Source organism: Notechis scutatus, chromosome 1 (genome assembly GCF_049901735.1).
Source record: "Notechis scutatus isolate UNSWTSFEM ecotype Mainland chromosome 1, rNotScu1.2, whole genome shotgun sequence".
Classification (NCBI taxonomy): domain Eukaryota; kingdom Metazoa; phylum Chordata; class Lepidosauria; order Squamata; family Elapidae; genus Notechis; species Notechis scutatus.
In genome coordinates, this window is record NC_142009.1 from 202,200,556 (window position 1) to 202,215,517 (window position 14,962).

General features: G+C 44.1%; 1 long non-coding RNA gene across 1 annotated transcript in view; it reads right to left on the reverse strand.

Annotated features, from left to right (window-relative positions):
• LOC148133164 (uncharacterized) overlaps window positions 1–14,962 on the reverse strand; it is a 64,219-nt gene that overhangs the window by 46,812 nt on the left and 2,445 nt on the right. The window lies entirely within an intron of this gene.

The following is a 14,962-nucleotide window of genomic DNA, read 5'->3' on the forward strand; positions in this document are numbered from 1 at the left end:
TTTTTTTTTCCCCAAGTGGCCCTCTTTAAAAAAAAAAAATGGAGGTAACACTTTCATTCAAAAAGTCTTCCAGTATCTGGAGTCGCTCAGACATATTGAAGTGAGGCAGGAGAGTAAGTGAAATTTGAAATGATCCAGCTACCGTTTTCTTCCCCTCCCGCCCGAAGGCCATTATCTCCACGTCAAAACGAACGAGGGGAGGCAAAGAAGCCAAACACGCTAAAAAGGATCTCTTTATTTTCCTACACAAGGTCACACCTACTTTTCCGCATTCAAAGGACAACCTCTCCTCACCACCACCACACACACACACACACACCCCAATACCCGCAAACAATGTTCTGGGCATTAATCACCATTGCTACATTAACCTGGTAAATTTACCGTATTTGCCGGCGTATAAGACGACTGGGCGTATAAGACGACCCCCCAACATTTCCACTCAAAATATAGAGTTTGTTATATACTTGCCGTATAAGACGACCCCCCCACTTGGAGGCGGTGCGAGCGGAGGCCGGCCTCTTAGGAAGTACTTTTGTTGCATGCCCAGATATGGTGCTGCCTGCGTTGGTGGGGCACTTCATATCGGGAGACCTTCCACCGTTGCTTTCCCTTCTCCCTTGCTGCCACCGTCTTCCCTTTGCTTTGAAAGGTAAAGCGAATTATTTTACAAAGCCTCCCCTGCCCGAGAGGGCAGCCCAATAACGATGGGAAGCTAATTTCCCGGGGCCTCTTCCATTCCTCCCGACCTCCCTACACTGCGCGCCTCTGGCGCGCCGGTCCCTCAGCCCAGCGACCTTTTCCACCTCAAAGAAAGGCCAGGCGGGAGCCGCTCGCAGCGGAAACAGCCACCACCCTTAGCCCGACGCGGGAGAGCAGGCGAGGTTAGCGCCCGCCAGCCCGTCCTTCCTGCCTTTGGAGGCACCTGCATGGAGCGCCTCCGCGGCTCGGTTTCCCCTACCGGCGGGTCCTCCTTTCATGCGGAGGGCTGCGGGGAAGCGCTCGCCCGAGAGGATCTCTCCTCTCTCTCCCACAAGGTCAACATCTGCGCTGCAGAGGAGAGGGCTGCGGCCGGTTCCTCCTGCTTGCTGAGTGGTGGGGAAGCGCGGCCCGCCCGTGCGAGATTGGCAGCGAGGGGCAGGAGGAGGCACGCACACACCCGCGGCTCACTTTCCCAGCTCTGCCCAACCCTTATGGCTCTGGCGCGGCCCTGGCAGGATGAGCGGAGGGTCCAGCGGGGAGGTGCTCGCTGCCCGCCAGGGCCGCACCAGAGCCATAAGGGTTGGGCAGAGCTGGGAAAGTGAGCCGCGGGTGTGTGCGTGCCTCCTCCTGCCCCTCGTTGCCAAATCTCGCACGGGCGGGCCACGGCTTCCCCACCACTCAGCAAGCAGGAGGAACCGGCTGCAGCCCTCTCCTCTGCAGCGCAGATGTTGACCTTGTGGGGAGAGAGGGAGAGATCCTCTCGGCGAGCACCTTCCCCCGCAGCCCTCCGCATGAAAGGAGGACCCGCCGGTAGGGGAAACCGAGCCACGGAGGCACTCCATGCAGGTGCCTCCAAAGGCAGGAAGGACGGGCTGGCGGGCGCTAACCTCGCCCGTTCTCCCCGCGTCGGGCTAAGGGTGGTGGCTGTTTCCGCTGGAGCAGCTCCCGCCTGGCCTTTCTTTGAGGTGGAAAAGGTCGCTGGGCTGAAGGGACCGCGCGTCAGAGGCGCGCAGTGTAGGGAGGTCGGGAGGAACGGAAGAGGCCCCGGAAATTAGCTTCCCACGTTGGTTGGGCTGCCCTCTCGGGCAGGGGAGGCTTTGTAAAATAATTCGCTTTACCTTCGAAAACAAAGGGAAGACGGGAGCGCCTGAAGCCAAGTGTCTCCTCAGGGCTCCGGTTGCAGGGAGGAGCCCTGACTGGCCGCACGTGACGACCCGGCGTATAAGACGACCCCCCAGTTGGAGGCATGATTTTTAGGGCAAAAAAGTCATCTTATACGCCGGCAAATACGGTATACCCTGCCTCCCCCAGTGTTGCTTTGACGGCAGGATTTCACACAGCGGGCGCTCGCTCGCTCTCTTCTCCGCTCTCCCACCATTCGCACATGTTGGAAGCACCGTAAAACCTGATAACCCACCCGGGGCTCCCCCATCCTTAACCTACAGCCGCCCGCATGCAAAACCTGCGTGCAAAAAGAAAAAAAAAAAAGAAAAGTACGCCGCACGTGAGGATCTTCGAATCCTCTCCTCCCCACACCGCTAAGGAAGGAAGAGGGCGGAAAGGTTGCAGCAGCGCGTGGCGAGTGACACCCGCCACACACACACACACACACACACACACACACACACACTGCTCCCCCCAGCCTCCCTCCCGGCTGCAACTCAAGCTCGAAGTGGGAGTCGGAGTCCTCCCGGCGTATAAGACGACCCCCCCACTTGGAGGCATGTTTTTCAGGGCAAAAAAGTCGTCTTATATGCCGGCAAATACGGTAGTACATTTGGATTAATATAATAGGGTTGACCTTAGTCTAAAATGAAAAGAAACTAATCTTCTAGAGCTGGATGGCAGAGTAACACAAAGCCCAAGACAAATTAGCATTTCTGTAAAATTATATCTGGGTTCCAGCACACGCATCTGTCACACTCACCTGGAGCTTGAAGCATTCTGGCCAAATGGCTATTTATAACATCAATACTCAGCACTTTCTCCAGAAACAGTGGTTCATTTCCAGTTCAACAAACAGGAAAGTACACTCTTACAAAGGTTTGAATTAAGGCCAAAGAAGAGGGAACATAATTCAAGCTGTTTGAAGCCAAGCTGCAGTAGCTGCCCTAACGAAAGAGTTATTTCCGAATCACCATTGGCAGAAAGTATCAAGGTAGCTATCGTTTGGCAGGCAATCTGTGAGAAATGCTTTTTCTTGTTTGCTTTCTCAATCTCCCTTTCTCCCCCACCCCTTCCCCTTTGGTTGTTCTTTCTTGCTCATTTCAGGAGGGCAGTAACCATCTTGACCATATTCAATGCATCACGGCAGAATCCTTTCTGCTTCATTTCAAAATCAATGACAGCTGCAGGCAACCAGCACAGCCTTTGCTGAATAACCTCTAGAGCATTAGCTAAAGTCTAAACCTCAGCCAGAAGCGACAAATGCATTCCCAAGTAAAGATGCTTTTCCCCTCTTTTGTAGGACAGCATGAAACACGTAGCAGACGTGCCTGCCACACTGATATTCTGGTTTGAGTGACCTTTCAAGCCACAGTCTAGCCATCAACCTTTAATAAGGTAATCTGTTTGTACCTATGTCAGGAACAGATTCTATTTTAGTCTGGCAAGCTTTTGCAAAGCACCGTCTAAAAGGGGGGAAATACACTTTAAATGCCACATAGGACTTTAAATTGGTGTTACCGCCTTAAACCAAATCACACCATAGTCTCCTATATTCTACACCAGGGGTCGCCTTTTGGACCTCAGGGACCACCAAACTCATAAGTTTAAATCCCGAGGATCAGAGACCCTGGGAAAATCCCCAGAAAATCCTGCAGGAAAATTCCCCACCCTGTTTTCCTACCGATCGATCATTCTTTATTTGGGATCGCAGGATACCGTCTCCAGCTCTGTTCTCAGGGGGAGGGAGAGAGAGAGAGACTTTTGGCTTCATGAAAGGAAAGCAGCAGAAGCAGCAGAAGTCTTTCTTTCTCTCCCCCAAACTCTACCAGAAATGAGTCTTTGTGAGATTTGTCACGCCGGTGCAGCCTCTTGGAGCAGAATGCCTTGCAGGGTCCCAAAGACTCATTTCTGGTGGAGTTTGGGGGAGAGAAAGAAAGACTTTTGCTGCTTTCCTTGCATGCAGCCAAAAGCAGAAGAAGAAAGAAGCGGAAAGAAGCAGCCCAGTGGCCAGGCCAGGCACGTAGGGTGAGTGGGGCAAGTTCCCCCCTCCCTTCACTACGTGTTGTTCACAATGCAAGCGACGCAAGCCTTGTGTTCCCATGGGCCCTGTGGGCAGCACAGCCTTGTGTTCCCATGCAGCCTGGATTAATTGCTTTGGGGGGTGCTTTGGGGGTGACTTTTCTCACGGACCACCAGTGGTCCCCAGCCCACTGGTTGGCAACCACTGTTCTATACAAGACCCTGACCCCAACTTTTTTCTACAACCATTGTAAGAAACTGATGGAGATAGTGTTATTTTAGCAAACAAAGCCATTTTTGAGAGATGTGGGTTTAAAAGTTCAGAAGGACACTGGGACATTAAGGGTAAAAAGGTCAAGACTGGAAAAACAGGAAGGATCTGCTATTCTGGTAAGCTAGTCAGCTTGGGCAATCAGATTAGTTGACAGCTTTAACCACGCAGTCTAGTACCGTGATGGCGAACCTATGGCACGTGTGCCACAGGTAGCATGCAGAGCCCTTTGTGTGGGCATGTGAGCCCCAGGAAAACTTACCTCACTGCACATGCGCGCATCTCCCAGCTGATTTTTGGGCCTTTTTCGGCCTCCCAGAGGCTCGAGGGAAGCCTCTGCAGCCTTTGGAGGCCGAAAAACAGGCCCATTTTGTCACTTCTGGAAATACCAGAAGTGACGAAGCAGGCCCATTTTTCAGCCTCCAAAGACTGCACAGGCTTCCCTCGAGCCTCTGGAAGGCCGAAAAAGGCCCCAAAACTCAGCTGGGAGGCACGTGCGTGTGCAGTGCAGGTAAGGAGGCGGCATGGGGGGGGCCATGCACGTTGCCTTCTAGATCCTGGCATGTGAGCGAGCACGCGCAAGCAAGCACGCAATTTTCAGCACAAGAGCCCCAAATGGTTAGCCACCACTGGTCTAGTATATGGTAGAGAAATTAACTGCTTGTTTCAATTCATTATGCTTATACTGCTAGGATTGTAAGGGGACAGGAAATGCAGGTTAAGAAATTTTTAAAAAGAGGACAAAAGCTAGTCTACAAAAGGGGGAACTGGGCAAAAGATGGAGAAACAGATTAAACATGGGGAAATTCATGGAGAGTGGAAACAGACGTTCCAGGAAGATTATAACCCTGTGGTCTTCATCAAAGCGGGGCTGCAGGGAGAGATTTGTGGTTCAGATGAAGGGAATAAAAAGCTGGAGAAATGTATTCCTCTGTGTGCCTGCATTGCTAGGCACCTGCTCTTGCAAAAATGTATTTTACATGCAATAAACTGCTTGCTGCTTCGCTTTATGATTCTGTCAAATTTCTAACTGTTGAATCTGTTTCTCACACACTGACTGGAGCATCTTCTGGATGGCCAAGTTTCAGCAGCATGATTGCCAAAACTCTGCAGAATAAATTCCTGTCATTTTGAGGAAAAAAGCCCAGATGCTATAAGACAGTTTACCAAAGGTATATCATAGTTAAAAGGTAAAAAAAACAGGGGCAGCAAGGTAAAAGATATTTCAATTAATATGGGGATTTTGCATATTACCATCCAGCATATTGGAGGGTATATTAAAGCATGCTGGCTTTTTTTTCTAATATTGATTTGGCAATGTGTGGAAATGACACCTAAGCCACTCCTTATCCTCTCTACACTAGTTTCTTGGTAAAATTATATTGTCACTGATACATAACATAGTGCTGTCACACTAAGTGCAATTGGGTTGTTATACACTTTGAAACACAATTACATGAGAAAGTTCATCCCTAAAGGTTCTTTCTATAGTGAGACAATTAGATTAGCCATGTTATGCCATGTTTCTGAACAATGATTTGTTGCTTAAACCATAATGGGTGGGTTCATCGATAAGTCACAGTGGAGGGGAGCACCTATTGTACTAAACCATAAACAAACTAATTACATCATTGCATTGTGTAATGTATCCTTGGAAAATATCTTCAAATTACTTTTGTGAAATAAAAGGGACCTGGAGAGAGTTTGTTAATCTCTGAAGCTTAATGAATTATTTGATTCTTGATGAGCAACTTGAGGGGTGGGTGGGTGGTCCTTCTGGACTCTCAGCTCCTGATCAAAAAGCAAGTAGGAATATAGTCAGGAGACCTGATTTTGTCCTAAACAGCCATGGTTTGATCACCTTGTAGTAGGATTGTTGCAATGTGGTCTGTATGGAGCGGCCCTTGGAAGCTGCAGGTGGTCCACAAACAGTCACACAAGGAGTTATGGATCTACCTTGCTTTGCCTATTCAAGGCTTCTCCTTTGTGAGATGCACTGATTATCAGTGAGGTGCTGAGTGCAGTTCAAGGAATGGGGATTAGGTATCAAGTTGTTCACGTCCAGAGCCTGCATAGTTGAAGGACTGCCTAGAGCCAATTGTTCTGCTGCTCCGTAAACATGGACAGGATTTGTATGCCAAAGCAATGTCGCTTTATGGGACCCAGAAAGCCTTCTCTGTAACTATAGCACCCCTGTATGGCCTCAGCACTGCTGACCTTTAGGAGGGCATTAAACACAGTCTGTTCCCACAATCACCAGGCTGTGGCAATGTCTCACTAACTGTGGTTTAGTAGAATTTGCATTTCCTCCCCGGCATGGATGCTTATATTGTTATTGCTTTATACTTGATCTGTGTTGTTTGTTGTTGTTGTTTTAAAAAAAATCTATAACTTGCCACAGTCCAGTCCAACTATACGCAAAGTATGCCCTGATTTTGAGTATTCATTTGTTCATTTGTTCATTCAATTTCTATAGCCGCCCAACTCAACCAGGTGATTCTCAGTGGCTTACAAGTCTAAAATTGTAAACAATTCAAACCATTTCAAAGACATTTAAAAAATAAAAACATCCACAATAAATAAGCATGACAACAGCAGCTGTGAGGATGAACCAACTACCGTATATGCCGGCGTATAAGACGACCCGGCGTATAAGACGACCCCCCAACATTTCCACTCAAAATATAGTTTGTTATATACTCGCCCCTCTTCCGCACGCCTTCCACTTTTGCACTTTTTTTTTTTTGAGGCACTTTTGTCTACTGTGGAAGCGAATCCCGTGAAGCTGAAAGGAGCAGCCAGCCTTCTCCCAGCTCCCAAGGAAGCGGCTCGCACCGCCCGGGCTCCGCTGAGGTATCCGGCTGGGGCTGTCAGGAGTTTTACCACTGGCGCGGCTCCGGCTCCAGTCCCGCGTTGCCTCGGGAAGGGAAAGGCAAAAAGGAAGAGCCGCAGCGGCGCTTTGCAATGGCAGCAGCGGCTCCTGGTTTTGCCTTTCCTTCCCGAGGCAACGCGGGACTGGAGCGCGCGAGCCGCGCCAGCGGTAACAACTCCTGACAGCCCCAGCCGGATACCTCAGCGGAGCTCGGCGTGCGAGCCTCTGCTTCCTTGGGAGTTGGGAGAAGGCTGGCTGCTCCTTCGCTTCACGGGATTCGCTTCCACGGTGCGCAAAGTGCCTCAGCCGCGAAGCCGCAGTGCTTCCCAATTACTATTTGCCGGCGTATAAGATGACCCGGCGTATAAGACCCCCAATTGGAGGCATCTTTTCAGGGCAAAAAGTCGTCTTATACACCGGCAAATACGGTAGTAATAAAGCCAAGTAACAGGGCCCTTCACACCTCCAAAGCCCCAGGCTTGGGTACATTGCCAATTTTTTTAAAGATCTGTGCAAAGCTAACAAAGCTGGGACCATTCTAATTTCTGAGGGAAGGATATTCCATAAGGCAGAAGCTACAGGAGAAAAAGTCTTGTCGTGTAGTTCCACCGGTCAGCACTCTTTGGCAGACAGGATTTGCAGCCTGTCCAATCTGTTGGATCTGATTGGACAGGCAGAAATTCTTGGAAAAAGATGGTCCCCTGAGGTAACCCAGTCCCAAGCCATGCAGGGCTTTAAAGGGGATGGACCAGCATCTTGAATTGCACCTGAAAACACCCTGTCAACCAATGCAGCTCACAGAGTAATGATGTTACATGTGCCATATTACTTTCTATCAATCTCAGCCATGAGGGCTGGTGGAAAGAATCAATAGGAGACACATCCAAAGCATCTGGATCCCTGCCATAATTAGCCTCAGGCTCTTGAACCATATTACTTGCATCAATTCTCCAATAGGAAAAAATAACAATCAAAGCAAATATCTCCATTGTGTACAGTATGTTAGAAAATTCTATTGGAGGAACAGTAAAGCAATGAATATAGTTGGGAATTGTTATATCCAGCATTGTATGACCTTGCTGATATTATTAATAAATTACAAGCGAATGACAAACTGATGGCATAGAAATGAGACAAGCGCAGAGTAAGCTTCCTCATGTTGATGGTATGATAAGACAGGTATAAGTTACAAGAAGTAAATTAAACTGATTGTTACCTTGCTACTTTGTATTAAAAATGGAATGAAGACCTCCTTCAGTACCAGATACCACAATGGAATTCATCATGAAAAGAAAAACTGAATTTGTTTAAGTATCATATTATCTTAATTGCATAGCATGACAATTAATGTGCTTGGGATTGTGATAACACCACTCTTCAACAAATTAATAGTTCCTTATTGTTCACATGCCTGCTTGTAGCATATTTTTGTTCTTTATCAAAATTCAGGGTTAAATATGCTAATGCCAAAAAAGCAGTGACAGCGGTAAATCTACAGGCCCATCTTTTTAAAAATTGACTTTTTATGTGACATAAATGATTGCTTATTTATTGAATTCTTAAGGTCATATTAGCAATTTCTAGATTCATCAAACCGTCTCTGTGCCAAAATAACAGTAATAAGAGCAATAATATATAGTCACAATAATGCCTTAATTTCCTAGGCAGGACTTTGCCCTTGTTTCTTACGAACTAAATTCAGGCATCTTTATTATGAGTCATCATATCATGTATACTTCCCGGTTGAGGGAGGAGGGAGGGAGGGTAGGCATCCATGAAACTAAGTCAAAAGGGGAAAGTGTACTGCATCTTAATGCAGATAGTCAGAACTTGTATAGTGAAACTGTGAATTTGCACAGGGAAGTGTAAGTTTATTAGTGAAGAAGCTAAAATGAATTCCAGAAAGCATGAAGCCATCTGGGTTGTTGTATATGAAAGTAAGAATCTATAGGTTGGTGATAGCTGCATGTTACACACTCCAGTGAATGATATTAACAAAAAAACCAGAGATGAATCTGGAAATACTGTCTGAAGCAGCATCATTTCAAGTTTCATGTGATGTTCCAGGCAACACAACAGACATTTTATCTTTTTATTCCTTCTTGACCAGTTTAATACCTTCTATTGGCTAAGTTCCTGTTCCTTAGCAGGCAGGCATTTTGAGTAGGACTGAATTTAGAGTAACAGACCACTTGCAGGTTAATTGAGATTGTCCCATTGATCTACAATTTGTTGGAATAAAGTAGTCTTAAAATAGGCCTAATATATATTTAAAGTAAATGAAAAAAATTCTCACCAACCAAAGAGAACACTATTTTGCATTCTTTTCCCACTTATTGTTGCCCTCAATTTCCCAGCACCCCCAAAGATAAGATGATCGTCAGGATAAGATGATCGTCAGCAAAAGCAAAGGATAAGTATAGTGTGGGCCTATTACCATACTTCCTCCCAATTTTGCCCACTTAACAGCACATATTTACACAAAAATGGCATCCGTATGAGGATAATGAGCCAGCAGTGTGTGGCAGCAGCCAAAAAAGCAAATACAATCTAGGATTGCATTAACAGGGGATACAATCAAGATCACGTGAAGTATTAACAGCAACAGTATTAATAATTCATGTGATCTTGATTCTATCCATCTGTTAATGCTACCTGGTAAGATTACTAAGGCAACCTAGGCCTTAGTAATACTACATTAGACTACCACCTCCAGTTTTGATCACCATATTATAAAAAAGATCCTGAGACTCTGGAAAGAGTGCAGAAAAGAGCGATGTAGATGATTAGGGGGCTGGAGGCTAATTGATTGCAGGAATTGAGTATGTCTAATCTAGTGAGAAGAAGGACTAGGGGTGATATGATATCCGCGTTCCAATATATCAGGGGCTGCCACAAAGAAGAGGGGAGTCAACCTATTTTCCAAAGCACCAGAAGGCAAGAAAAGAAGCAATAGATGGAAACTAATCAAGGAGAGAACCAACCAGGAATTAAGAAGAAACTTCCTAACAGTGAAAGCAAGTAACCAGTGGAACGGTATGCCTTCAGAAGTTGCGGGTGCTCCATCACTGGAGGCCTTTAAGAAGAGACTGGACAGCCACTTGTCTGGAATGGCATAGGGCCTCCTGCTTGTATGGGGGTTTGACGAGAAGACTTCCAAGGTCCCTTCCAACTCTGTTATTCTAAATTTCTAATGCAAATACAGCTAGAACTGGAATGCAAGTTTAGGCTGTTTCTCCGCCAACAGAAGAAAGCTGAGTATGAACAAAATCCTACTTCTCTAGGGTGCAATGTACAACTTCTCAACTTTAAAGAGCTTACAATCAAAGCAAAGCCTAAAAGGCACTCCAACTGAAATAAAACTGCTTCAGACTCAAGCAGTTAAATTCATTTCAAGCTCTTCTTTTTCAATTTGCTTTATTGATCTTTGCAACCAACTGAAACCTAAACCTAAATATAACTGTGTTTATAAATGAGATTATAAAAGAAAAAAACAACATGTCTGCTTTAGTGTCAAGGGAGATAATATGGGAAGGGGGTGTGAAGACATCCATGCGCGCAGATATCTGGGAAAGCCAAAGAAAGTCAAAGGGAATAACCCCTAAAAGGAAAAGGATGGTATTGGGAGACCAGTCCATCCAAGAGCCGATCTACAAAGCTTTCCTTCCTTCTACCCATAAGAGCGATAAAAAGCAGGGGATTGACCAATCAAGCTCTATTGTCAACTCAACACAAGTGCTTTGACCAAGGTTTCCTGAGACCGTAATTAAGCACACGCTTAGTTCAAAGAACTTTTTTTATTTCAACGCTGGGAATTATGTTCATTCCCAGCCTGTGATGAGTCCGTCTCTCAAGATAAGCACCCACCTTTATCTCCTTTGAATTTCTGCCAACAACTAAAGTGCCAAATTAACTGTAAAAAGCCAAAAGAAGTACAAAGTCCAGACATTGTAGGTTTTTTGTCCACTACAGAGCTGTGCACCAACGTGCCTACCATCCCTGTCCTATTGTTTCTTTTTATTTTTCTTGTATGTATCCATTTCATGTATCCATAACTGTTTATACTTATACCAGTTATCTTATAATCGTGGACAAAAAACCTCTACAGATAAATATTAAAACTGCCCAGAATATTATCAGGCTCTAGCTATCACCCATGGACAAATAGCATCTCGCTGTCTGAGGAAGTCACACAACATTCTCAGAGACTCTTCCCATCCTGCTCACAATTTTTGTGAACTGTTGCCTTCTGGCAGAAGATGCAGAACAATTAAAACTCGGACCACACGTTTTCTGAACAGTTTTTATCCCAGAGCTATAATTGCACTTAACAATGAACTTAAGGACCACCATCAGTGAGCTGTTGGACAGTATTACTTGGTATGTTGTGTGGATGCTTGTGTGTGTTTTAGGGGATGGGAAACCTTGACAGGTGTGGTGTGTTTGGGGATTGTCATGTGTGTGTGCGTGTTGGGTCTGGTCTCTGGGTGTTATGTGAATTTCGTTGTATGTGTATACTGTGTATATTCATACAATGTCAATAAAATGTGTTTTTTATATTATTATTATTATTATTATTATTATTATTATTATTATTATTATTATTATTATTATTATTATCATTATCATTGGAATTGCATGCCTACACTCAGGCCAGTTCGTGGCAACTTCTGGTTACTCTCTCAACCTGTTTCCAGCAGAAATTCTGTTTGGACAAATTGATATGAAGGTATAGGAGCTCTAGGTAAATTCCTCTGCCATGGACAGATTCCTTTCTAGACTAATTATTGGTATAAATCTCCATAGAGATAGTAAGTACAATAAAATTTGTCTGCCCCAGGCATCTAATGAATGCAGTTTGGAACTTAATGCGACTGCTCCCTTATTTTATTCCAAAACAATAATTCTGTGGGACAAATTAGGCTGAAATCTAGCCAAAGACATTTAGTGAGCTTCCATGACTGCATGACCTGAGTCATCTTGGATTTGGTCCAATAACTTATCCATTAGATCACACTGGCTTTCAAGTGATTCCTAAATGCACTTCGAGATTTCCTTCAACCTCTCCCATTCTTTTCCCTTTCAGGAAAAAAAAATTAAGACTTTTGTCTTCAGCCAAGCCTTGTATCAGTTTAATGGTAAAATTAAATATGTTACAAAATGTTAAGCATTGTGGGGGGGAGGTTTTGTAAGGGCAGAAAGGCAGGATAGGATAAAAGTAAAATGAATTCAAATTATTTATTAAAGTGTCACAGAATAATGGCCAGACCAATTCAAGTATCTTCTTCTTCCTGGAGACTTATAATCATGAGTCTCCATTTCTGCTCCTTGCACATTCTTCATTATTTAGTCCAGTTGTCTCTATAGCTATTCCAAGTGTCTCTTTTCATCTCCTTCCACTTCCCTTTCTTCCCTTCATGGTCCCTTGTAAGAGGATCTATCCTGAACATACCCCAATATTTCAATCTTCTTTGCTTGACGTCCTTTATGGAGTGCCAAGATTTTATCTTTTGCAACTCCAAGGGCTTCCGGAGATTCTCCTTAAAGCCCACCTTTCAAAGGTGTTCGGCCTGTTCTCAGCCTCAGTTTGCTGCTTATTTTCTAAAACACTTAGATGAATTCCTCCCACTGCATGGAGTCATCATGCTGGGCTTGTTCCTACCTCAGTTCCCTAATACAGCAAAGAATGTGCTCCATCAAGCCCAGCAGGTTGATACACCATCACAAGGGTTAACCAAACGTGAAACAGAGCTGGGAGAAAGAAATGTGGAATAACAACAGTTCCACATCTACAATTACATCTAATTAAAGCTGAAGCAACATTTTGCCTGGATGAGAATTTGCTCCTTTTTTCATTCTTTGCACCTTTGAAAACAGGGGTCTACTGAGGCAAAACACTAATAAAGGTAGCAACAATTACAATGCATCTCAGCAACAGAAAATGATCCACTGAACAACCCATTATTTTCCCATCATTAGCTTTTTTTTTCCAGTGAAGTTTCTTTTGGTGTTTCTTTTTTTTTTATATGGGGGGTTTAGAATATAAGCAAACTATCGTTGCCATCTAGTGGAAATGGGAGTTACAGCAGTATAGTGTTTTGTCTGGATACAGTAGTCAAAGGATGTTCAAATAGTCCTATAGTTCACTCAAATTTTGAAACTTCTGGAAAAACAGGTTTAGAATTGAAGGAAAGGTACACATTAAATACTGTCTCAGTTAAATAATATGCAGATCATATTAACTTTCACCTGCCTGCCTAGCCTAAATGGCTCTTTGGCTCCATGTACACATTACATAAATCTCCTAGATGCTTTCCTAATGAATAACAAATTGTGTCTAAGCTGGCTGCTTCTGGTGGCTCCTAAGTCTGATATAGAATTTTCCTTTCCGTCTCTGGTACAACCTGCATAAAATGAAATAACAGAGACACACTAGAATGTTATGGGGAAAAGCTCAGAAGTATAACCGACTTGATACTCTTAATTTCTTATAAAAACATAAGCAGTGCCCTGTTGGATTGGATCCCCCAGTCTGTTACCTCAATGGCATAAGAAGGCTCCCAGCAGCCTTCAGAGGCAGTCACACCACCATCAAGGCTAATAGCCATTACTTCCATGAATTGGTCCAGCTGTTTTTTGAAGCCAGGAAGCAGCATCACTTCTTGTGGTAGCAAATTCCAATATTGAATTATATGTTGTATTTTAAAAAACTCATTTTGTCTGTCTTGCTTCTTTGGGGTTTTGATTTCATGGAGTGACCTTCGGTTCTAATAGTTTGTGAAGGGGAAAACAGTTTCTCCTTGACTACTTTATTCACACCATGCAGAAATGTTTATCTTTATTACAAAATCTTTTTCCTTATTGGTTGCTGCTAGCTTGGATTCCATTAGTTTGTATGAGTAGTTAAGATTTTGGGCAGCAATGTACATCACTTTAAACTTGAAGCACATCTGCCATTTTGACACCCGTTCCATTTGGAGCTTTTCAGTCTCTTATTGTTTTTATCACTCTGAACAATTTTTTGTTGTCAGCAAACATGGCTATTCCACTAGTGCGCCCTATTCCAAATCATTTATAAACATGTTTAAAAAGTGTCAGTCCTAGAATGAAACCCTGAGGGTGCTCACTAGCTACATCCTAGAAATCATAATGTAGTTATCACATGAAAGTTTGAATCACGGATGAATTCACAGAGTGTTGGGTTAACCCAACAGAACTAACCTCTATTTCACTGAACTGTAGTTTATCAAATTAACCACAGTGGCTGGTTATATGGACCCCATTAAAGTAACCACAAATTAATATTTACAAATCAGAATAATTTGGTTCATACAGCATTCAAGTTGCAAAATGGTTTACTGACTTAAGATACTGTATTATCATGTTTCCTTAATGGCAGATCCTTCTTGCATACAACTGAAGTTGGTTCTATATACACCCATTTAAGATTACAGTTTGAGATGAGGAGGATGAGAATGATTTATCACCCACTCATTGCCAAGCAGCTTAACATACTGCAAGAAGGGAAAATTGAAGATTGGTTAACATCTGGCAAAATCTACCTGATATTGAAAGATTCAACTAGTTGAAAACAAGTTTTTTCCACTTGAACTTTCTACTTTTCACTATGGTTGCCCGACTGTGAGACCAACCATAATTAATTTATTGATTAGCTATGAGGTCATGTCAGTATACAAAAAAAAAAATACAGCTCAATCTCTATATTTCAATCTCTATAGCCTCCTTGTTGGTGGATTGGTAGAAATAGCAATAGCAGTAGCAGTTAGACTTATATACCGCTTTACAGCTCTAAGCAGTTTACAGGGTCAGCATATTTCTCCCAACAATCTGGGTCCTCATTTTACCCACCTTGGAAGGATAGAAGACTGAGTCAACCTTGAGCCTGGTGAGATCTGAACTGCCAAATTGTA